Below are 24,785 nucleotides of genomic sequence, written 5' to 3'. Positions count from 1 at the left end.
GAAAAACTAAGGTAATCAATAATGGAAATGTCAGTACAAAAAAAGTTAGAAGGCATTATGTGATCAGAAACCTGAAGAACAGAGTCTACCCTGCCCTCTCTCTTTTTTGGGAAGCATCACTTCCCAGGCCTGATATACAGGATTACTGTAGAAGCCATGTTCTTGTAGCATGAACTCACCTGCCTGGCCAAAGTTGAATGGACCAGGAGTGGTACCTGACCAAGTCAGACCAATCAGATCCTCTCCTAGGAATTTGGAATTGGGTGCAGTTTTGTTATTCCCCTTTATAGAAGAGATGTAAATATTGGTAGCAGCCATTTTCCACCATGACAAAGCAAGGAAAGTCAGTTGCAGTGAGGAAAGAGAATGAAGCAAATGTGAAAAGAGAAGCAAAGATAAAAGGAGGGAAGGGACTCTGGTTCTCTAATGGGCTCTAGTCCCTAGTTACAGCAGTTCTGAGTTTCATTTTTCTCTCTGTCCTTGAGATCCATGAGAGCTTTCTGTATCCATTTAAGGGTGCACTTCTACTTCTGCAGAAAGCAATTTCATCTTTAACAAGTTGAGTTGATCTGACATCTGGCTGGCCTATGTCATTGGAAATGCAGGGCATTCCTGGTCCAATTTGAGGATGCTTTCTCAATACCCCCTTCCTCCTGCTGTATGTATTTACTAGCACCTCTCGTTTTATAGCATTTCAGAGGTTGGGTCCTTCCAAAACTCCCTCATTACCCTTTCTTTTAGGCTCCAAAGTAGACAGGTGCTTCAAATATTTAATTTTATTTAATCCTTACAATAACCCTTTTATGAGGTAAATACTGTTATTATCAACATTTTGCAGATAAATTTGGTGCACAAAAATTGAGCACGTTACCCAAAGTCACATATCGAATAAGTGTTTGAGTCAGGATGTAAACTGAAGCAGTGTGACTCCTGGGCACATTCTCCTAACCACTAAGCCACTCTCCCTCATTTTGCTGGTATAGCACAGGGAGCATTGCCTAGGATGATCTTTTCTTCAGCACTTTAAAATGTTAGGATCTTTCTCTTTCTCCCATTCCATATTTTATTTTTGTAAAGCATAAACCTTGTAGTGGAGACTAGGTAGATACTCACTGATCTCTTTCCTCTTGCCAGGCAGACTGGAAGTCTAAATTTCCTACTCTCCCTTGAAGTTAAGTTGGAGATACATGCTGCATACTGGCCCTGGAATGGGACAAAAAGTGACATATGCTCCTTCCTGGACAGAAACTTCTCTAGACCATTTTCTTTGCTCTTTCTTCTTTTTCCATGTAGATAAAGAATCCATATCCTGTAGATGATGGTGGCACAGGCTATAAGGAGCCTAGATCCCTGAGTCATCATATGGAGGCAAAATACCTAGGAGAACCATCCAACTGTCAATGACTGGGGCACGAGTGGGAAATGATTGTGCTGAGCCACTGCAATTTGGGGTTGTTTGTTACAGAAGCTGCCAGTTTTTCTTTATTGATCTACTTAGTGAATTCCCCAAATTGGATGAGCACCGGTGGCCACCAAGAAAGTAGGCATTTAGGTATACATACCAAGATTATTTTTTATAGAAGCTTCATCCCTTTAAAAATATCTGATTTGTATTATTAGTGAAAGAAATTAGTGATAATACTCTCAAAAGACACTCAGCCCTGGGCTTCCCTGGTGGCGCAGTGGTTGAGAGTCCACCTGCCGATGCAGGGGACGTAGGTTCGTGTCCCAGTCTGGGAAGATCCCACATGCTGCGGAGCGGCTGGTCCCGTGAGCCATGGCCGCTGAGCCTGTGCGTCCGGAGCCTGTGCTCCGCAACGGGAGAGGCCCGTGTACCAAAAAAAAAAAAAAAAAAAAAAGACACTCAGCCCTATACTTCTGTGGTTGTTAAGAGGATGGTACCACGAGAGTCTTTGCCATAGCTGATGGGGTAAATCTTTCTGTGCTCCTCAGGGCATTCTCTGGATGGTGGGGTCAGCTTCTTGCTTATGCAGGGGCAGGGACTTCCATCAGAGAGTCATGGAGTTACATTTCAGAACAGGATGCTCAAGAGTCCAGCTCCAGCTTACATAGAGGCTTCATTTAGTTGCTTTTTGACAGCAGCTGAGTGGGATAGAAGTTGTTTTTTTTTGTTTGTTTGTTTTTTTTAACTTACATACAGTGTGGCCATTCAGTCTTCTTGGGCCCATCATTTTAAGGGTTTCTCCATTCCTACAAGTTAGAAAGGGGAGTCACTGTTATCCAAATGAAAAGCTTCTGACTTGGGTGAATAAAGAAAGATGTAACAAATGGTGTTGATTAAAGAATGAACCTTTATTTTCTGCGGGTCCACTGGTGGAGCTATAGAAAAAAACCAAGTGTCCTTATGCTAGGAAGTCCAAACTGGAAGCTGATAAAGTCCTTTTGGGAAGCTGTTGAAAATGTGCAGTAAAAGTTGCTCAGTTTGCAGTTAATCTCATCATTAAGTCCAAGGTCAAGGTTTTATTTCAAATTAAATTTATCATGAATTTATGAAAATGAACTTGCCACATTTATAGATGATCTCAGCCATCTCCATGTGGTTTTGGTAAATTGTCATCTTGCAGAAGAACATTCTGACTTTCCCAGGGTAACAGGCTCTCTGCCTGACCATAGTGAAGGTAAGGAGAGACACAAGAGCTAAAATCTATGCTTTTGTTATATTCTTACAGTTTAAATTAAATGTCCCTAGACTGGGCTGCCAAGACATTGCTGCATTAAGATTCAAGGACATGAGCTTGGAGATGTTACACTTAAAATAATCTGTGGTTGTTGTTTTTCTATGTTATTAGTCATTCAGTTAATATTCCCTGAGTGCTTTAATGTTCTATGCACTAAGTGCAACAAAACTGCTACCTACTGTCACCTGGGGTAATTATTTATTTAATTTTTGCTGCCACCTCTGCTAGAGCAGCAAGCCTTGCTTTGATACAGTACAAGATGGGATCCAGAGTCTGGCACATAGTGGGTGCTGAGTAAATGCTTGTTGAATGAATATATGAGCCCATTATGATATCTGAGAAATCCTACGTGAGCAGCAGCATCAACATCACCTCTTCTCAGACTGTGTCCCTGTGAAAAGGATAAACTTTCCCAGGTCAAAAAAGAAAAGGAATTGTTTCTATAGTGTGTTACTGCAACAGACATTTACTGAATGGTTAGTTTGTGGTAGACACAGTACTGGGCCCATTGACTAGGAGACACTCTGAATTCTAGTTCCAACAGCAGCATATTGGGTGCCCCATGCTTTATTGCCTTGGGTAGATAGGTAATTAGTTAAGCACTGATGCCTTTGAGAATGTCTCCTTTCTTTTCACCCACAATTATTCCAAGAGGGGAGAGAGGGAGGCAGCTGGTTGGTATGAGTATCAGGGTCATAATATACCCCTATTTTCTTAGGAGTACATGGAATGAAACAAAGTGTTGGACTTCCCTGGTGGTGCAGTGGTTAAGAATCTGCCTGCCAATGCAGGGGACACAGTTTCAAGCCCTGGTCCGGGAAGATCCCACATGCCGTGGAGCAACTAAGCCTGTGAGCCACAACTACTGAACCTGTGCTCCAGAGCCCATGAGCCACAACTACTGAGTCCACATGCTACAACTACTGAAGCCCACGTGCCTAGAGCCTGTGCTCCACAACAAAGAGTAGCCCCTGCTCTCCGCAACTAGAGAAAGCCCGTGCACAGCAGTGAAGACCCAATGCAGCCAAAGATAAATAAATAAATTAATTAATTAAAAAAAACAAATGAAGTGTTAACCAACATCTTCTTTGAAATGAGACTGGGAGGGATTAGCTGAGGGGAGGGCATCATTAGAGAGAGAAGCCCCATTAATCACTGTCCTGAAATAATCCAAGTTGAATATCTTATTGTTTAATTATTTTTAATCTTTTGGAAATACAGAGCCACCCAGGGGTGTTTTCTTTTCTCTCTCCCTCCTACGGAGCAGTCTGCTTAGGGAGCTGAAGGCTTCCTGTGTATTCCTTGAACTGGATCCAAGTTCATTACAGATATACTGTGAAGTGGACAGAGATGATGAAGCTGGTAGAGAGGGTGGGGGAAGAGGGAAAGAAAGAGAGCTACCGTAAGTAGCCTGGGCTAGTTTTAGAAGTTGAAAGGTGATCTTTGACCTTCCCATGACTCATAAAGCACTTTATGACTCCCACCCCTTAGTCAAGAATTTTCAAGCTCAACAAAAGCGCTTTTAGCTGAAATGCCATTTTCACCCAGCTTCACAAGGACAACTTATTTTAGTTTCTGTGTTGACCAAGTACAGTTCTTCACTCTTGACTATCTGATGGCTGACCAACTTGGTTGATCCAGGTGTATTTGTTTGGTCATACATTTCATCCAGACATAGAGTTGGGTGGCGAGGTCCTATTTCTGTTGTGGGAAACGGATTATAAGATGTGTGTTATTTAGACACATGGATGGATTAGAGCTGCCAATATGCAAAATAAGGAGAGGAGATTTTCCAATCAAGAGTCATCCAGAGAAACGAACCCCTACATTCAGAATTGCATCCGAAGGTGCAAGCTAAGGGAATCCTCACAGCGGAATATTCCTGGGCTAAATACCCGGGACTTTCTAACCCTCTCGTAGCTCCAGTCTCTGATAAGGAGTACTAATTATTCCATTCACCACCAATGAAATGTCCAGTTTCCTTATTTGGCTCTTTGAAAGGCCCATAAAGCCAGATGAAAGAATGATAGCTATTCTTCTTTTAACAGGCTTCGGCATATGCTATGTGGTAGATTAAAATGGCTACAAATTCTTTGACATTCTTCAATGAGAGGTGATGTCTATGTCCTTTCAGCTTGAATCTGGACATGCTCTGTGACTGCTTGACCAGTAGAATACTTTGGAGGTATCACTGTGCCTGTTTCTGTACTTTGTACTCTGTACTCTGTACTCTGTACTTTGGAGGTATCACTGTGCCTGTTTCTGTGGTACTTTGTTATGTGGCAGTAGATACCTAGAACACAATGGTTGGTTTCAAGGTATGGGCATCTGAATATGGTGATAAGGACCTTTTAAGTTGTGCAGAAAAAATCTACTATTTTCCTGGTATTGTGCCAACTTGGGGGGATATTGATCTTCATATGTGGCTCCCATTTTGAAGAAGTTCACAGTCTGATGGAAATGATAGATGTACGTGGAACATCAAGATTTGAACCAGGGATGCTACTGATGGGATGCAGGCTTAACAAGATTCCCTGGGTTATTCTGAGGAGTGTGACTGGAAACCACATTTTTAAGAAGGATTATCTGTAGAAATACTCCTGAGTTTGGAGTGACTCTCTGAGACTGTGCAGAGACTCATCTGGAAAGCCTCCACAGAGAAGGTGACAGTTCAGCCAACCCAGACTTCCGGCAGCCCTATATGTGTTGTGATTGGTATAATCTGACAAATGCCAAAAGTCTTCCCCAACCAAAAATACCTTCCTCTCTAGCCCCCCTATAGCATTCAAAACTCCTATGTAATAGTCCATCTTTGAATAGGCTTTGAAGGTCTCTGCAAATTTTAAAATATTATTTGGAAAGGGTTACACAGTAGACCATTTTTAGCCCCTAACATATTAGCCTGAATTTCCTTATTTTTAATGTTCCAAATTATTATCTTTGATTGATTATCTGGGCCAGCCCTTGAGTACTATAGATGCTCAAAATACTTTTTTTTCTGATTAAATAAATACTTGTCCTGGGCTCAGAAAGTTTGCACAATGGTGTTTAAAGGCATGGATTGTTTTAAAGAGAGACACTCCAGTGAGTGTAAGAAACCCCTCCCTTCAAAGCACAAATTGCTTCGAAGGTAAAGAATGACCATATGCTCTTGAAAAAACAAATACACATTTAGCACCGGGGTGGCTGTGAGGGACACACAGCGGGATTCAGGGTGGTGCATTCAAAGAGGTTGCAATGTAATGAATCAAAATTAGCAACACACTCAGAGAAAATTACCCTGTGTACATAGTTTAATGTGAAATAATGTGGCAGCCATTTAAAATGGTATAAGAATTTAGCAACAAAGTCAGCCAGAGGGGCGTTCTAGTGCCAAGGAAGTTTCTTCACAAGCTTGTGACAAGAAAGAACCTGGCTCTTTTGTGTGATATGTTCGACGTTGTTTCAGATGCAAAGAATGTCTGTAGATCCTGTGAAAGAATATTAGAACCTGAAGGAAGACTATCTTTTGGAAAAGATAATGAAGCATAATAATTGTTCGGGTTAGGAAGGAGGATAATTGTACTGACTCCTTCTCAGCTGTTACCAAGACCAGATCTCTGGGACTATCGTAGTCAGAAGGAATTCTTTCACTGATTGTGATTATGTAATCTCTTTGCCCTACCTGTTTGCAGAAATAGGTTAGCAGCCCCACAGCATCATTCATCCCATTTCTATATAGCTGACGGCCTTTCTCAAATGGAGGTCTGATGATACCACTTCGCTGCTTAAAATCCACAAAAGAATCCCAATGCCTCAACCTAACATAGGGTTCCAGAGCCTGGCCCCCTCCCTCTCCAGCCTCCTACCTTGCCACAGCTGTTGACACCGCAGGCTCTGGCCACACAGCTATTTCTGAAGCTTCTTCCCCCATAGCATTCTCCTCCCATCTAGATGACGATTCTACATGTACTAGAACCAGCTCAAGCATCAAGTCCCCAATTATACATTTGCTTTTAGCTTCCGAGAAAGAACACATTTATTGTGTTCTTTGTTGGGTTCTCATTGCACTTAGAAAAATTTGGTATTCTAGAGATGGTTGTGCGCCCTTTAGGCTCACTCTCCTCCCTTCTCTGTTCTTCTCTGTACCCCAGGAGCCTGGCCCACATGCACTCTGGGTTTCCTTGTCCTCCAGCTCCCAGTGGGATTTGGCTAATGGGAGTCACTGGCAGGAGTTCAGAAAGGAGGATGCGAGGGAGTTGAAGTATTTATTCCCCAGCTCCCCCCTGCCTGTTTGCTATGGTTTGTCCGGACCTTTCTACCAAAAGCTACAGTTTCTTTCAGGCAACCCTATCCCTATAGCTACCCTCTCCTGCCTCTGGGATCCTCTCGCCCCTTTCCTGCTTATTTGGCTCTCTTGTGGTAGCAGCAGCTCTTACTTGCTACTGGACATGGAGTACTGCTCTGCCCTTGTCTGTTCCTTGAGACCCTGCCCAGGCCTTGTGAACAGTCTTTGTTTTACTAATTACCCAATCTGAGTGGGCTATCTGTGTCCTGTAGGACTCTGACTGATAACACCTAGTTTGCAGAGTAAGTTCAGGAACTTTATGTAACATCTATAATCTGATAATTTGGTATCTTTTTTTCCAACATGCCATCTGAACTGCTTCTTTGAGCTGTAAGACAGGTAGCCCCAGCCTGCTAACAACAACAGAAAACATTATTCCAAGCCCCCCCGCTTTTGCACCTCAGATGGGGAGTTCGGACGCCATGTCTACTTACTGAGTCCACAGTGACAGATCTAGTCAGTTAAGGTTAGGAAAATTCTAACAGTAGAACTTTGATAGTTGGGTGTACCCTATCCCCACTAGCAGTGGAGGAAACTTTTTTTTTTTTACATCTTTATTGGAGTATAATTGCTTTACAATGGTGTGTTAGTTTCTGCTTCATAACAAAGTAAATCAGTTATACATATACATATGTTCCCATATCTCTTCCCTCTTGTGTCTCCCTCCCTCCCACCCTCCCTATCCCACCCCTCCAGGCGGTCACAAAGCACCGAGCTGATCTCAGTGGAGGAAACATTTATATAGAGGCTGGAGGCAATGTAGAGAACCAGTCCTGATCTTCCAATCCCACCGCCCAATATGGTGGTAGCAATTCCATTAAATAGCAGGTGTTTGTAATTCGGGTTGCCATAGATAATTAATCCAAAGTAGATGCTCAATACATGCCTGTAAAATAGAATTTAATTGGATGGTTTCTGCAAGTTGCAAGCACAGTGGAGTGCTGAGTTGAAGCCAGAATTGAATTCTAGTTTGAACCCACCCGTTTCTGAAGGCACCCGGGTCCTTCCTGGGACACTGGTGGCAGAGCTAACATGTGATCCACCGGTGGAGTGTCCCACGTGGAGAAGACCACCCAATAGTCTCTAAATTGCAAGCCAAGGAGGGTAACTTGCTGTAAAGTATTTGCCAAATGATAATGTCAACCACACATAAACCGCAGTGGGTGGAAAATTACATGTCTGAGCCGGGGACTGTCGTACATTTAAAGGTTAAGATCAGCAAGGAATTCCTCTGGCTTTCCTCCCTGACAAATGCCCAGGTTCACACAGGCAGATATATCTGAGCCTCTAGGCTGGGGGGTCTGAGAGGCAACCACCACAGAGAAGGAGTTTTTTCATGAGTGATGCTTGTGGATGAAAGTGAAACCCCTGACTTGTGTGCCCAGGGGCTAAGATCTGAACTCCTGGCCTGAAAGAGAGGCTCTATTGAAAGAACAGTAGGCCTCCCTATGCTGAAATTGGCCAGTGGGATTTTTTCAATTTGCACCTGGTGTTGGGCAGGGGTTCACGAAAATCCACAGAAAGGAATGTTTCCGAGTTGAATGAGGGAAGAGGGGAAAAAAAAGTAGTCCTTTGGAGTCATGAAAAGCACTGATTCAATGTGTAAAATGGAGACCTAAGTCTTTGCTGAGGAGGACGTTTCTCAGCCAGCCTTGGAGGTCTACACTTCACAAACATGTGCAATGGAGTATTCGCTGTCACCTCATTGGTTAGCCTTTGAAAGCCGAGCTGCGACGCTCAAAACCACCCAGGAGGAGCCAGAAAGGTTGTCCTTTTCTAACCAGGAGTCTTTTTCATCTTCTCTTTCCAGTGCAGAAGGCTTTTTCCAACCCACTAAATATTTAAAATTCATACTCAGTGACAGCCCTTTCTTGACTTAAGTTGAAGGGGTTGGCATTTTTTGAAGCCTACTTCTTGTTTCCAGAAGGGCCAGGGTCTTTCTATAAAACATATGTTTTATTTCATCTAGAATTTCATTTAAGTAGTACAAAAATAAGAAATGCTTATATACAAATTTCAAATGCCACTAAAGAGACTAATTTAAAAACTTAAAGTCACTCTTAATGTTAATCTAGAAATGACCACTATCAAAGGATTGGAGGGTACTTTTCCACGCTTTATTTTCTAAGCATTTAGGAACATACAAGGCATGCATTTTTTTTTTTAACTCTAAAAGAAGAGCCAAATGTATATTTTAGGACTTGCAACTACAATAACTGGAATTAAAATCACCAAAGACCACAGCATTGCTTTGTTGAAAGGAAACTTCTCCACTCTTACTTTACCTGCCTTCCCTGAGGATGTGAAATTGTTGAAGTATCTCTTTGAGCTCTTACTGCTGCTTATCAGTTTTCTGTCCTGGCAGCCCTTTTGCTCCTTGGTCTCTAAAACCTATGGCTGCTAAAGCTCTTCTGTTTTGTGACTTCAGGTCTCTATGCCCAAGATTTCCACATTTGTGTTCTACGTCATCCTGAGGCACGCATTTTAAACATAGTATAGAAATATGAAAACAAAGTTATGCAGTGGGTTCTCTACACTTAAATAAACTGCTTCTCTGATAAGTATAAATGATCTAAGTGGTTTTGTTCTTGGCAAATCGCTAGGTTATGAGAAGTTTAGGAAACTTTCAAATGACTTGTTCTAAAAATATTAGGTGGGACACGTATTTGGGAACTTTGGAGTCAAGTGATCAGACCTAGGGTGAGGTAGAGAGAGAGTGATTCAGGAAACAGTTTTTATCCTAGGGCTGGGTCCACACGAATGGTGGGAGAAGGATGGTACTGTTAACCCAAGTAATGTGGAAAATCTCTGCTATGTTTCTTTTAAATGCCCTGTCATTTTTTTTTTACAAAAAGGGTGGTTCTAACATTGTGAGCTCCTGGTTTCTTCATCAGGCAAGGCTGCTGGCCCATCACTCGTGATTTCGGTTTCCATTACAATGCTCATTTGCTCCCGGGTTGACTTAGCCTCTGTCTTCTTTGTGGTCCTGCTTAAATGTGCTTGAATTCATCAATGTGCTAGGTTAAGGCTGTGATCAGACTTAAAATAATTGTTTAAGCTGATAGATTCAAAGACTTCAGAAATGCACATTGGACTTTCCAGCGCATTTATGAAAAATTGAAAATTTGGGACATATATGCTAACGATAATGAAAAAAGTTTAATATCTGACTATGCACCGTGCATTTCATCAGATGTTTTCATAAGCCTTATCTCACTTAATTCTCCACTTAATAATAAATGTAACTACATTTGTTATTCGCAGATGTGTAGGCAGAGGCTCAGAGAGGTTAGTTCACTTGCCCAAGGTCACCCAGCAGGTAAGTTGCAGGGCTTAGATTTGGACCTAGGCTATTCTACTCCGGAGCCTTAACTACTGTCTTTCACTGTCTCCCTTTATTGACCTGGGGCATCTCTCATCAATGCAACTGTGTGATGGCATCTCGGGCTAGCAAGGGATCTCAACCCTGGGTGCACATTGACTCCCCTGGGGACCTTTTGAAATATACCAAGCCTAAGCCCAGCCTCCAGAGATTCTGACTTAATTGGAGTTGAGGCCAGCATTGATATCTTCAGCTTAGGTAGAGGCCAGTGTTTGGTTTTTTAAAAAAGTGATTCCAAAGCTCAGACAGGCTCTGGGTTAGAGATACATTTTCTCTGAGAAATGGATGCATTAAAAAAAAAAAAAAAAAACTTTGGGGGTTTAATGGCTTCCTCTCATTGTTTTCCCCCTGCTCTGAATGCCCTTGCCTTATTTCCCGTAGACACTCCTGCCCCAAGAATCAGCTCCTATAAGAAGTTTTCTAATCATCCCTTCCTTTGTACTCCCTAAGCAATTTCATGTTTAGCTTGGCCTAGTTATTGTGGTGAGTGCCTCGTAGTTGGATTTTAATCGATTTACATGTGCTGCATCTTCCCACCCAGTTAATCTGTAGAGTCCTTAAGGTCAGAACTACATCTTCTCCAACCTCTGTTTCCTTTCAGATACCTTGTTTAGTGCTGTGTGTACAGGTGTGTGAAACATGCTGGCTGAGTTAGCAGCAAAACTGCTGTGGGATTTCAGACCTGTGGAAGGGTGAGCAAGGGGCAAAGAAGAAAACTAAATCAAGAACTGACAGTCTTGGTATAATAATCAACTTGTATTTCATGTATGTATTCAGTTGATACTTACTGAGCACGTACTACATGGCAGTCATATTCTAGTGAGAGACACAGAATCGTCACGTAGATCCATAAGCAGGTCATTTCAGATAGTATTGATATCTTGAAGGAAATAAAAGAAATTAATGTGGAAGAGAGCGACTGGGCAGGAAAGGGGCCTTTGGGAAAATTGGGGAAGGCCTTGCTGAAGGAGAGGATGTTTGAGACTAAACTCTGAGACGTCAGCCATGGAAATTTTGTAGAGTGTTCCAGACAGAAGCCCTAGAGGTAGACATAACTTTGGTTTGTGTGCTTGACGGAGAGAAAGAATGTCATTGTGGGACAAATACTGAACAAAGAGGCTAGTGCAGAAGTCAGAGACGAAGGCTGCGCCAGACTGCGGCCTCGAATGTCACAGTCAGGAGTATGGATTTCATTGTGGGCATGATGGAATTTTGAAAAGTGCATGCAACCTAACTGCAGTTCACAGTCAACTGATGATGCAAATGCAAATGTATGTGGCTATGTGGGCTGTCCTAATTATTTTATATTTTTGGATGGGGGCCTTAAGGAAATTCTACTAGTGACCTCTAGTGTAAGGAAAGCTTTAGTGTATTCGGTTCTATTTGTTCCTTCAAAACATGGCCCTGACCCCAGGGTCCAAATGCCTGAGGGACAGATCATCGACTATGTTTTTTTTTTTTTTTCCTAACTATGCTAAAATGGAGGAGGGGGAAGGAATACCCCTGACAAAATGTTTATCTCATTGTACTTTGGTGGTAACGTGGCAGTAGCAGAGTTGTGGTTCACTGTGTCGTTTAATAACATCAGTTGACTGCACAGCTCAGCTTTCTTTTTCACTATTTCAGTATGAAACCTATAAAGAGCAGAAGCCTTGTGATAAACGTTTGGTGTATTATTTATTGCCTCCTAGATTCTGTAAGTCAGGAGGCCAGGCACAGCTTAGCTGGGTCCTCTGCTCAGGGCCTCAGAAGGCTGTTATCAGACTATCTGCTAGGCTGCATTCTCATCTGGAGGCTTAACTGGGGAAGAACCTTCTTCTGAGGTCACTCAAGTTGTTGGGGGAATGTATTTCCTTGCAGCTGTAGGACTGAGTGCCTGGCTTCTTGCCATCTGTCAGCTGGAAGTCATTCTAGAGGCTCCTATCAGCCTCTTGCCGTGTGGGTCAGTCTGCTAACAAGACAGAATCTTAAATAACACAACATAATCATGGAAGTGACAGACCATCACCTTTGCCATATTCTGTTGAGTTAGATGCAGATCTAGGGTCCATACATCAGGGAAGCAGAATACCTAAGGGCACGAATGCCAGAAATATAGGACCAGGAGTCATGGGGGCCATCTTAGACTCTGCCCACCACACTTGGTTTTATTAAAAAAAGACGTTTGTCTTTGGAAGTTATAACCTACTAATGTAATAAAATCCAGTGGTTGCTGATTAGCAGATGTCTTAAACATTTTACTTTTATAAATGCAAACTTTGTTCTTTTTGGGTTTCCTCTGAAAGTAGAGAGGGAGGTACATCTTTTTTACATGAATTTGAACTGGTTTGTAAACCGACAAACGTCTGCACAGTTATTGGTTTTTACGACAGTCCAAGGCTACCTCCTATCTTTTTGCAGTGAGATCACTCCATTCTGTACTATACAATAGCAGCCAAAAGAAATCTATGGAATTTTTTAACCTGCCTTTCTAGGAGACTGCTGTCCCTGGAATATTTGCAGAGTGAAGTCCTCTGTGCACACTCACATGATGCTCTGTCATCTTTGGGAGGACAGCCAATATTATAAAATGTTGCCAGGAGAAATAATGGTTCACAGCAAAATAACCTGGGCATTTAACCAGCCTGTGAGTTTGACATGCTTGATGTCCGTATCCTTTTAGCAAAGATTTGCCTTTTGTTGCCACTCTTTGCCTAGCCAGTAGTTTAGTGGTTCCTTTTGCTTCTGGAAACATCAGCCCCAAGATATTAGATCCAAAGTGTGGTGTTGTTAGGTCAGAAGCAGTACTAAGGAGTAGCTTGGAGGGAGTACCGAGAGTCCCCACCCCTCCCACCCTCCCCTCCCCATTACCACTGCCCTTTTAAAAAGATGGACAGTTGATGTTTTCTCAGACGTATGTGAAATGCTATATAAATTGGGCTCCAGGATAAGACTCCTACACCTACACCCTTCTAACTAGGTTGCTGCCCCCACACCTCTCCCATTGAGGTGTTCTGAGATTCCTTTCATTTCAGGTTGATATCAGCTAAGAGAGGTTTGCAAGCACATCTTTTTAGTTACACATGCCTTAGAATTCAAAGGGGAAAAAATCATTGTAAATATTGTCTGAAGGCCAGATGTGAACTAGCTCCTTCCCAGACCCAGACAACTGGTTTCGTTTCTTCTCTGGGAGGTGGTTGCTGCCAACCTTTTCAAGTTTCCTGGGTCAAAGAAACAGAAGTTAGACCCTGTAAGTGTTGACTAAGACAGATGTGGCAACTTTGATCAGTTAAGTATGAATAAATCAGAAATTCAAGGTTTGAATTCTCTCTGAAGTACATACAGACTTAGAGGGTAAGGAGACAAAGCGTTTGGCAGAATACATGTACGGAGTTGCCAGCCATATAATGCTTGATGAATAGCCAGATAGAGTTTGCCAGACGCAGAAAGCAGCCAGATTTGCTCCTCTCCACATTAAAGGACCATTAAGGTCTTTATTGACCTGGACCTACTGAAGAAAAGGGACTTTTAGGGTTGAGACTAATGTTTCTTGGGGAAAAAAATCACCTCCAAATGCCTAATTATTGCTGAGATCTCTGTGTGACATTGCATATCTAATGCCTGCTATTCAGTGATACACAAGTGTGGAGTCTGCAGGTAAGTAAAGGATGGTATAAAGAGGGTAGAGACCAATTTGCCTCATTAGGTCGAGCAAGCATAAGGACAAGTAATGGCCTCTGACTGCAGTAGGGGAAAAGTAAATGAAATGTTAGAAAAGATGGCACTATGTAACAAACAAGGCCACAGCTGCATCAGGATGTAAACTGACTTTCCCAAGAGCCCCAGGTACAAAGTACACAACAGACAGACTTTTGAAGTTCTAAGAAAAAAGAGATGTGCTCAAACAATAGTGATAATTATTTTTTTTGGACAACTGGCACCTCTTTGATAAGTTTACCTTTTTTTAAATGAATTAATTTATTTATTTATGGCCGTGTTGGGTCTTCGTTTCTGTGCGAGGGCTTTCTCTAGTTGCGGCAAGTGGGGGCCACTCTTCATCGCGGTGCGCGGGCCTCTCACTCTCGCGGCCTCTCTTGTTGCGGAGCACAGGCTCCAGACGCGCAGGCTCAGTAGTTGTGGCTCACGGGCCTAGTTGCTCCTCAGCATGTGGGATCTTCCCAGACCGGGGCTCAAACCCATGTCCCCTACATTGGCAGGCAGATTCTCAACCACTGTGCCACCAGGGAAGCCCGATAATTATTATTTATTTGTTTTTATTATTACTACCATTTACTAGATACCAAGCATGCACTTGAAACTGGGCTATGTTCTGTGCTACCCCCTGTGCATATACTATTTATAAACCTAACAGCCCTTCAGCACAAGTATTCAGTTGGTGTGACTTCTTTTATAAGATTTCCGATCAGAATCTAGAAGCCACGTTGTCCGTATGAATTTTAGGTTGCTATGGAAAGGTATCTCTGGAGTTTCCATGGTGACGCAGTGGTTGAGAGTCCGCCTGCCGCTGCAGGGGACACGGGTTCGTGCCCCGGCCCGGGAAGATCCCACATGCTGCGGAGCGGCTAGGCCCGTGAGCCATGGCCGCTGAGCCTGCGCGTCCGGAGCCTGTGCTCCGCAACGGGAGAGGCCACAACAGTGAGAGGCCCGCATACTGCAAAAAAAAAAAAAAAAAAAACTCTAAAAGGAAAGGTATCTCTGAACAGCTGGGATGCCTTATACCTAAAGGTCCTTGCAGATTTCCAGCCATTCAAACACACCGCCTTGCCCAGTCTAACCCAAAGTGATTATATAAAGCATATCATAGAACCAGGTTAACAACTATGACAGATAGGTGGCCCAGTCTGTGCTCAAATTTGCTAAGAAACTGCAAATATTATTTCTTAGAATTAATGGACCAAAGTATAATATTTCCTAGAATTAATAACCAACTGGCCAATTCTATACTGATTATGATATGTGAAATAATTTTTATTGGGAGCTTATATAACAGATACTATTCTAATAGTTTCTATATATAGTAACTCATTTAATCTTTACAATAACCTTATGATATAGTTTTATTGAGGAGTGACTAATATTTGAGATAGTGTTAGAATTGATGAATTGCTGTAACAAGCATCCCCTAAATCTTAGTGGCTTCATACAATAGAAGATTTATTTTGTGCTTAGGTCACAGTCAGTTGGATGGTTGGCAGACGGCTTTTCACATCATGATTTGCAGAGGCAGTAACAGCTATGGGGTCCTCAGAATCGTCTCCTGGATCTTCTGTAATTGGCCAGCAGACAATGAGACAGGAGAAGGAGCATGGAAGATCCTGTGGGAGGTTTGAGGGGTCATCCCAGTAGTGGCATAACTACTTGCGCCCACATTCTAATGGTCAGAATTAGTCACAGGGCCTCACGCAGATGCAAGGAGAAAATAGGAAATGGGATTTTCCTTTGTTCCCAGCAAGGAAAAGAAACCATGTGGTAAACATACCACAGTGTTTCTGTCCCAGATAGATACTGTGATTATCCCCGCTTTATAGATGAGGGAATGAAGGCTCAGAGGTTCACTACACAATACCACACAGTCAGTGAGTAGAGTGGGGTTACAAAAACAAGCAGTTTTATCCCTGAGCCCATGCATGTAACCACAATTCTACTGCCCAGTATAAGTAGGGTGAGAAACATTATTCTCAAGGTATCACTGTTTTGTTTGATCGTTTCACCCCAGGTCTAGCCCCAGATTATTATTTAAATATTTTTATGATTGGGTAAGTGTGCCATTTACAGAGTCCCAATCACTGGTCCTATTAGAAGCCAGTTATTCAAACAAAAGAAGATTCCAAACTCTGTAGGGAAACTGAATATCAGCCTTTCACCCCCAACACCCATATGCTTTCCCAGTCTTAGACCCCCCCCCCCACTCCCTCCCTACTATTACCACCACCAGCAAAAAAGAAAAAAGAAAGGAAAACAAAGTCCTCACAGCATTTGAGAAGGTCAAAGGGACTGTAGCGGGTTAATATCCGCCTGCTCCTGAAATTAACCAGACATTTGGCTCTCGTCCTATAATGGGTGTTTAAAAATATCAGGCCCTGAGCTCTGAGAGAGTTTAGGCCCGCCTTCAGCCTTGTGCTTCATAGCAGGCTGCTCCCCGACTTTCCTTACCCACCACTGCTATTTCTCCTGCATCCAGACACATCTGAAACCATAGCACGGGGGCTCCCCCGTGGTGCCTTTCCCTGAAGTCTTAGAGACAGCCTCGGGCTGGCCTGGTCAGCCCCCTTGGAAAGCTTCAGAAACCTGCCTGTCAGATGTGTACATGTCAACACGCCACCTGTTCTGGCAGGAAACCAATTTTCTATTTCTTCCTCCTTTGGGAAGTGTGCCTGTTTCTGGCATCTGTCCCCACTTATCCGGCTTCACACACTGAGACAAAGAAGTCGTTTCATTTCTCAAGCCATCTTTCCCACTTCTGAAAAAAAGTTCTTGAGTTCTCTCTCAACAGCCCTGTTGGCTCTGTTGTCTCCCTCTACTTTATGTATTTTAAACTCCTCTTGTTTCCGTGTGTAATATTCTTGCTCTGTTTTTCTCTTCTAGTTCCCCTTCTTTGTTTCCGTTTGGAGTCTTCATTCCATCTCTTTTTACCAACTTTGATTATATAAAAGAACCCCTCTTAAGTCATCTAAGAACAACTATTGATCTTAATGGTTTTCATTGTTATTCTGGAACATTTTGTCATTTATCTTTAGACAAGTTTGATGACTTGCTTGTCTTTCCTTCTTATAGTGCACACTAAGATATAGCCAGTCTGAATGAGAAAGCATGACAATATTAAAATGTGGGCTCACAGGCTTCCCTGGTGGCCCAGTGGTTGAGAGTCTGCCTGCCGATGCAGGGGACGCGGGTTCATGCCCCGGTCCGGGAAGATCCCACATGCCGCGGAGGGGCTGGACCCGTGAGCCATGGCCGCTGAGCCTGCGCGTCCGGAGCCTGTGCTCCGCAACGGGAGAGGCCACAACAGTGAGAGGCCCGCGTACCACAAAAAAACAGACAAACAAAAAACAATAAAATGTGGGCTCACGCTACTGCTCTGTATGTTAAGAAACACTGCTTTCTGGATTTTTAAAAGAACATTAAACTTTCACTTTTTTCCCCAAACTCCTGCCACCTCTGTTGTTTGAAACATGATTTCTTTGGAGTGTGAAAAGAAACGGGTTCCAAGGAGGTTGCCTCATTGTTGTGTAGGCAGGTCAGATGGATTTTCTTCTTCCTAGAGTGTCATCCTCTGATCTTGAAAAAGTGAAGCTGCAGGACAAAAGTGTATTTAGAGAAAGATATTATGGGACCGGAAGCTTAGAGAATTTAACTTCACTTCTGTGACTCAGATGGCCTCCCATTTTAAGAAAGTCATCTGAACACTATGTACTTTGGTTTTGCCTTTTTATAAAAAGGAAGCCAATAAAAATATAGCACCCAAAATACAGGCCCCTAACAAACTTCCAATAAATGGCTCATTAAAATCCTCTTCAGAGTTATGTGGGTGAAAGCTTAATGAACTTTCCAGCAGGTTTGTTTCCCAGCAATTGGAATTTGGTGAACATTCTGTGCCTTCCTCCTTCTATCTCCTCCTGTCAAACCATCAGCCAGTTCTTGTCTCCCAATGAGCAATATTTGGATTTGCCTGATACGTTTCATGGGGCATGAAATTTTTAGTGAAAAACAGGAATTAGCAGGGTGTGATGAGATTTATGGTGCGTGCTTTTGGACGTGACGTGGATTTCTTTATCTTCACCCCCTCTGTTCTCTCTGTGACACAGTGTCACAGTCAGTAATCCTGCAAGTTGTCAAGGCAGAGCCCATGGGCTCCAATACTGGCTCCACTGCTGTTTAGCTGTGTGATTTTCAGCAAGATCTATAACCTCTCTAAGCTTTAGTGTCCTCTTAAGTAAAGACCTCCTTGCGAGCTGTGAGGATGAAATGGAGAAAGCATGAGAAGCACTTAACACAGTGCCTGGCATATAGTTGACGGGCAACAGTTAGCTCTCCCATCAGCTCAGTAGAGAATATTTTTTAAGTATTAAACTAGTCTTTCTTCCTCTTCCCTTCAAACATGAATCCCTGGCAAATCCCATTTCCGTAAATTCCTTGGGCCTTTACAGTTGATTGCCACAGAGAAAGAGAGGGTGGGCACACACTAAAACTCCTCAGAAGCTGTCATTTAGCTCTGAGTTGAAAAGCTGACATTCTGAGTCTATAGTGTGACAGTAACCTTGAAAGCCAAGCTTTTGAAAAAGAAAAGAACCTTCTACATTGTAAAGCTTCCCTTTACTTAACAGGAGTCAAGCCTGGTAGACTTGGACTCCAGAGCTTTACTTATGAGCCTTAGAAAAAGAAAGAAGGAAGATGTGATGTAAGAAGAAATTTCACCTGACTGAAAGGGAAATTAAGGAAACCCATCAGGTTCCAGAGAGAGGAGTCCAAGAAGGAGGAGAAAAAAAGAGAGGCCAGATGGAATTGAGGATTGTGACTTAACCTTCAGGATGAAAACTCTGGGTGGAAAAAGGTTTGAGAAACCCTGAGAGTAGGCTGACATAGCCCAGACATCTCAAGATAAATAGAGGGAATTCAGAAGCCCTTTAGGGGAGCTCCCTGTTCTCAGTCTAGCACTGGACCATCCGGGTGAGAATTAGAAAGGCCCAAACTCTCCTACATGGCCAGGATGGAGCTCCAGAATTCTCATGTGTTTCAGTAAAAGAATCAAGGAGTGCTATAGACCACTGAACCAGAGAAGGACAGAGCAAAGTCCAAGAGGTAAGATGGGGAGGTTATTTCATGATGCTGAGTCCTCAGGTCAGGTGACCGTGGCAGAAACCACAAACTTCTACCTCAAGTGCTAGGTGCAAATGAGATAAGCTACCTCACACTAGAGACAAGCACAGGCAGCAGAAAAAAGATCCAAATGGTCACCTGGTGTCAGAGGCCTGGAGCATTCAAGGAATAGCAGAGACAGAGTGACCCAGAAATGGTAACTTTATCTTTTCTCTGCTACCTGTGAAAACAAAGAGCTCCTGAATAAGATAAGATCTGAGAGAGAAGATGAAGAATCTATGTTTACTTCTGCAAATCTGAATATAATTTATAAATTTCTGACCCTTTTACAAAAATAATCAAGAACTGGCCTCGGGCTTCCCTGGTGGCGCAGTGGTTAAGAATCCGCCTGCCAATGCAGGGGACACTGGTTCGAGCCCTGGCCTGGGAAGATCCCACATGCTGCGGAGCAACTAAGCCCGTGTGCCACAACCGCTGAGCCTGCGCTCTAGAGCCCGTGAGCCACAGCTACTGAGCCCGCATGCCACAACTACTGAAGCCTGTGTGCCTAGAGCCCGTGCTTTGCAACAAGAGAAGCCACAGCGATAAGCCCACGCACCACAACGAAGAGTAGCCCCCACTCGCCACAACTAGAGAAAAGCCTGCGTGCAGCAACGAAGACGCAGTGCAGCCAAAAATAAATAAATTTATTAAAAAAAAAAAAAAAAAAAGAACTGGCCTCATACTGAAGCTGACTTTCAGTTTGCTCAAACTACATCTCAGACCTGTGGTGAAAAAGAGAAAAACCTTTTGAAAAATAAATTTTGAAGCTCCACAGAATAAAGATGGTAGTCTGCCACAATTACATATTATTTTTTCATATGAAAGTGGGTCACCTAAGGGCATCCACCAAAACACACACACACCTGTAGACACGCCACTTAGCCACTTAGCTATATGAGTAGTCCTAAACAAAGTTTATGAGTCCTAATCAGATGTACCTCGATACTTACTGCCTGAAGCATTCCCTGTTTGGGGCTGAAGTAATCCAACTAAAAATATACCTACCAATCCACACCTCCCTGTTGTTTCTAGCTGTGTGGACTGCTAAGGGCAGAAAAAGTCTCCAAATAGACTTCAAAGAGCCCACAGCTCTTCAGGACACGAATTCACACCAGTATTGTGAAAAGCAGAATAGATGTGTAGCATAGTTACCAATAATGTCAACAAACTCAAGGTGTTAGCATGTGAAATGAGCTTGTTATGTTGATGGCAGTGATTATATCAACTGTTCCTCCTTCCGATCATAGGGTCCATTTAGATCATGGACACTAAAATTACCAACCAGTCATTTAGAGCTCAAATTTACAGCACCCATTCAAAATAAATTGGTTCATTTCAACTCAATGGCATTGGGCAACAGAAAGAATGTGAAGTTCTCAAACTGGTTTGCACCAGTGCAAGCTTGATGAAGTTCTAGGCAAATGGTTCTTTCAGACATTGCTCAACTAAGACATCATTTCTGTTCTTGTCAGAATGGAAATCCCAAAAGCACATATTTTAGAGTCCACAGACGGTCTGCATAGTGTATTTCAGTAACTCCTAAAGCTTCGCTGTTGGAAAATTCTTTATTTTGTAACCCAAGTCTACCAGCGTCATGAGGAGTCACCAGGTCCTTGAACGGTCATCAGTCTTATTCCAAGTCTCCATCTTGGATACAACAGTCCTGTCTCTTCCTCAAGTATTTCTAAACATTCCTAGATGGCTTACATTCCTGGCGGTTGCTTATTGTCTTAGTTAGGAATTGGGTATGTCTGCCTGTAACCAGAACTTAACTGCTGTGGTTTAGACAAACAGAAGGAGGGATGTCTTTCTCACACTTCCAGTCTGGCGTTGAACAGTCCAAGGGCTCTGTGAGGTCGTCAGTGTTCCAGGCCCCTTCAGTATTTCTTTCCTCTGTCCTTAACACAAGGCTCTTGCCTTATTCTTGTTGCTTAATGGTCACGAGACGGCTGCCCCTTTTCCAAGCTCAGGTCTTTGCTCTCAGCAGAAAGAGGAAAGGACAAAGAATTAAGGGCAACCCCTGAAGCAGGAAAGCAAAACTTTCCCAGAAATCCCCTGCAGACCTTTAATTATGTCTCAATGGCCCAACATGAGTGGCAGTAGTTTCCCTGAAGCCTGGGAAAGCAGGGGTTTCGGTGAGGTGCGTTCCCACCTGAAGAAACAAAATATGAATGGGGTTGGTAAGGAAAAAGGGCAGCATGGCAGCTGAGCACCCAGCAGTGTCTGCCAGCCTTCCCATCCCTTATCCTGAGCCCCTGCTCCTGGCTTCTCCACCCAGGCCAGGTCTCCTAACTGCGGGCAGGGGAGCTCTAACTCTAGATACCAAACGTGAATGCCTCGATGGTGGCCTTGCCTCCTTGTGGGGGTGTGGCCTCCTTGTGGGGGTGTGGCCTCCTTGTGGGGGTGTGGCCTCCTGGGCATTACTTCCTGCTCCTCCAGCCTGACACCATATTGCTGGGACCACTTTATTTCCGTATTCATTCAGTTAACAAATACTCTTGAGCAACTTCTATGTGTCAAGGACTGTTCTAGATATGAGAGATATGGAGGACACCAAGATCTCAAGGTCATACCCTTCACGGCCCTTACATTAGAATGGGAGAAATTGGGTTTCCACCCCCGCGTTGTCCCCTTACCCGGGCACGTCCGTGCAGGACACAGCCTGCACCAGTGTTTATTCCCCTGATGATCCTGATCATTCCCCAGGGATCAAGGCTTCTGGCCTTCTCTCTCTCTCTACCAGAAGTCAGGAAAAAAGAAAAGCACACAGGAAACATTATTTTTTTTTTTCCGAAATGAACCCACCGACCTATTCCAAGTCTCTTATGTTGTTCAGCAGGATATTTACCATCTCAGTCTGAAGCACCTGCCTCTGGGTCACTCCATTTGCTCAGAGCTTCCTCAGGGAGAGTATTTTCACTTTCTTCCTGCATGAGAGACTTTGCTTTAAACACCAGTTCCGGTTTGCACCTTTACAGCCACCAGGAGTTCAGGAACTGTGGGATCCCATCCAACATATATCTCCTAGAGATTCCTCCCAGAGCAGTTCTGCCCATTGACAGTTCACAGCTTAATTTCCTGGGCACATTTGCATTGACAGTCTGTGTGTCCTGAAGCTCCTTCATCAAATTCAAATTCAGGTTTTATTTGAGTCTAGTTGATGTGTTGCTTTGAACCTCTTCTTCTGTTAGGGAAAGGGGATGATAAAATCTCAGGCCTGACTTACCCCACTAACTCAGGACCTCATGTATAAAGGAAATATGACCGTATCAGAGTCATCATATGCAAAGGTATTCAGAGAGAAAGGGGGTCCTTGAGGAGGTTTGAAGGTTCTGTGTGCAGGGGATCAAGGGTAATGTGGTTGAATTTATAAATTTCTCAACTTCCCAACGTATACTCCTTACCAAACTGCCTCATCTCCAGCTCCCATGCTCTGTTTTGTGTTCTCTGTCCCAACTAAACATGGGATTTCCTCTCATTTCAAAACCTTCCCTCAAGTGCTTTTCCCTGCTCTCTGCCAAGCACATCTTTCAAATTCATCGTTCGGGATATTCCTCCTCCTTAAACTTGGCACATACGTGCCAGCCTACCTGTCCTCACCCTGCTCAGCCTGACTCCCCCTTGGCACTTGTACATAGCTGTGTCCAGCTGTCCGTCACCTTGCCCCTTTACTGATGGCTGTGCTGATTCATCATGAAATGTTACAACTCAGAAAAGGGACATCAGGGTCTTCTACATCCTCGGGAACTCCCCATTATAGATTGTGTAACTCGTCGTCCAAAATAGATCATCTGTAAATGAGGCCGCTGCAGGTTTAAGATGCAAATTTTCTCTTCGGCAGGCTTGATATTCTAGGCAATTTACATTGGAGACTGCAGAGCAGTGGGTGTGTAACTGGTTCCAACCTGTCTGGGTGGTGACGCAATCGTGGGGAGGCCATCTGTGTTTCCTCCATCTGCTGAAGCTGCTCTGCACCTAAGCAAGTGCAATAAACCAACAGCCTCGCCTCTCTGAGCAGCCTTCTCCGACTGGACCCCTCCTCTTTGGGAGTCTACTGACTCTGAGGCTCCAGGGCTATAGGTCTATAGATGGATCACGGTTCCATGCACGTGACAATAAAGAATTGCAAAACCTCTGAGCCTCAGTTCCCTTGTCAATAAAATGGGATGATTATGTATTCCTCATAAGTTTGATGTGAAGACTGTGTGAGAAAATGTGCAATGAAACCCTTTGTACATTGCAGGCGCTCAGCATTGTTAATTCTCTGCCCCTCTCTATCGTATTCTCCTGCCGGGATATTCATTGTTCGTTTGCATGAAGTCTCATTTCCCCTCCATTATTGTGAAGCCCTCCAGGACAAAAGTCATATCTTATTTGTCTTTACATAGGGAAGAGTAAGGTGATAGAAGGAACATAAAACCATCTTGGTCATGGACCTGCCATTCATCATCTGTGTGACATTGGGCTAGTTCACTTGTCAGGAAAACAGGGGGTTTGGTTTAGACGATTGCTAAGGTCTGTGTGTCTGACCTAAATCCCCTAAAGAACTTAGTAAATGGGCGTCTAGGAAGCGTGAGACCCGAGACATTTTAATAGATGAGTAGGAGAATGTCCAATGTCTTAATGGCATTGTGGTCACACTGGGAGTTCCTTCCAATTGGGCTCATTCAAGCCCAGCAGGACTAGAGAGCTTGATCCTGCTACAGCTTCTCAGGCCCACAGAAAGAAGGTGTCCCTTGGGACCGAAGCCCCACCCCAAGCCAAATTCTAAGAACCAGGAAAGCACAAGAGTACACACCGTTCCCTACATCACATCCATTCAACTGCCCAGCAAGACTGATGTGAGGATGCTGGTGGGAATGACGGATTGAGAGATAGGAGTCTAAACTCAGGCTCTGCTATTTCCCTTCCATTTTTCTTCTCACAGCTGATGCTGGAAGCTGAGGTACACAGCTGGTGAGCAAATGTTTGGTACCTTCCCCACCCACTGATAGTATAATGAAAGTCAGTATTGATGCTGAGAATTGCTTTGAATTATCAGGTAAAAAATGCTATATGGGTCGGATTATAAAACTGCCAATTCTATGACCATATCTTTATACAAGGAGGAAGGTTTTTCCCTGTGTCATGCCATTCATTTAAAGTTATACACAACCTGACAAATTTGCTATACAACCAATCAATTGAGAGAGTATCTTTGAGCCTGTGTTAAACAAAGCTGGGATGAAGGTTCCTGTTCGTGGCTTGTTCCTGGTACCATCACAAGACTATCTACCACATTTGTTTCTAATGAGCTCGTTTGGATCTTTCCTTAAGAATGCTAAGACACAGGATCACTCCGATGAAACGTTATTTCTGTCTCTAAGACCAGGAACCTCAAACAATACAAGTTTCTATAATTAATTGAAATTGGCCAAAGGTCAAACTAGTGGGAGGAAGGGGTTGTAAATTAGTCACCAAAGGGAAATGACTTATCCAGCTCAAGAGATAAGTTAACCTACCTGTGGCCCTAACCTCC

At 43.4% G+C, this 24,785-nt stretch overlaps 1 long non-coding RNA gene across 1 annotated transcript in view; it reads left to right on the top strand.

Moving 5' to 3' along the window:
* LOC137220711 (uncharacterized) overlaps window positions 1–24,785 on the top strand; it is a 583,372-nt gene that overhangs the window by 514,005 nt on the left and 44,582 nt on the right. The gene's annotated exons all lie outside the window — the stretch shown is intronic.

This window comes from Pseudorca crassidens, chromosome 3 (assembly GCF_039906515.1).
Source record: "Pseudorca crassidens isolate mPseCra1 chromosome 3, mPseCra1.hap1, whole genome shotgun sequence".
In the NCBI taxonomy this organism is placed as follows: domain Eukaryota; kingdom Metazoa; phylum Chordata; class Mammalia; order Artiodactyla; family Delphinidae; genus Pseudorca; species Pseudorca crassidens.
The sequence above is the reverse complement of the archived record's forward strand: the minus strand, read 5'-3'. Positions and strand labels throughout refer to the sequence as shown.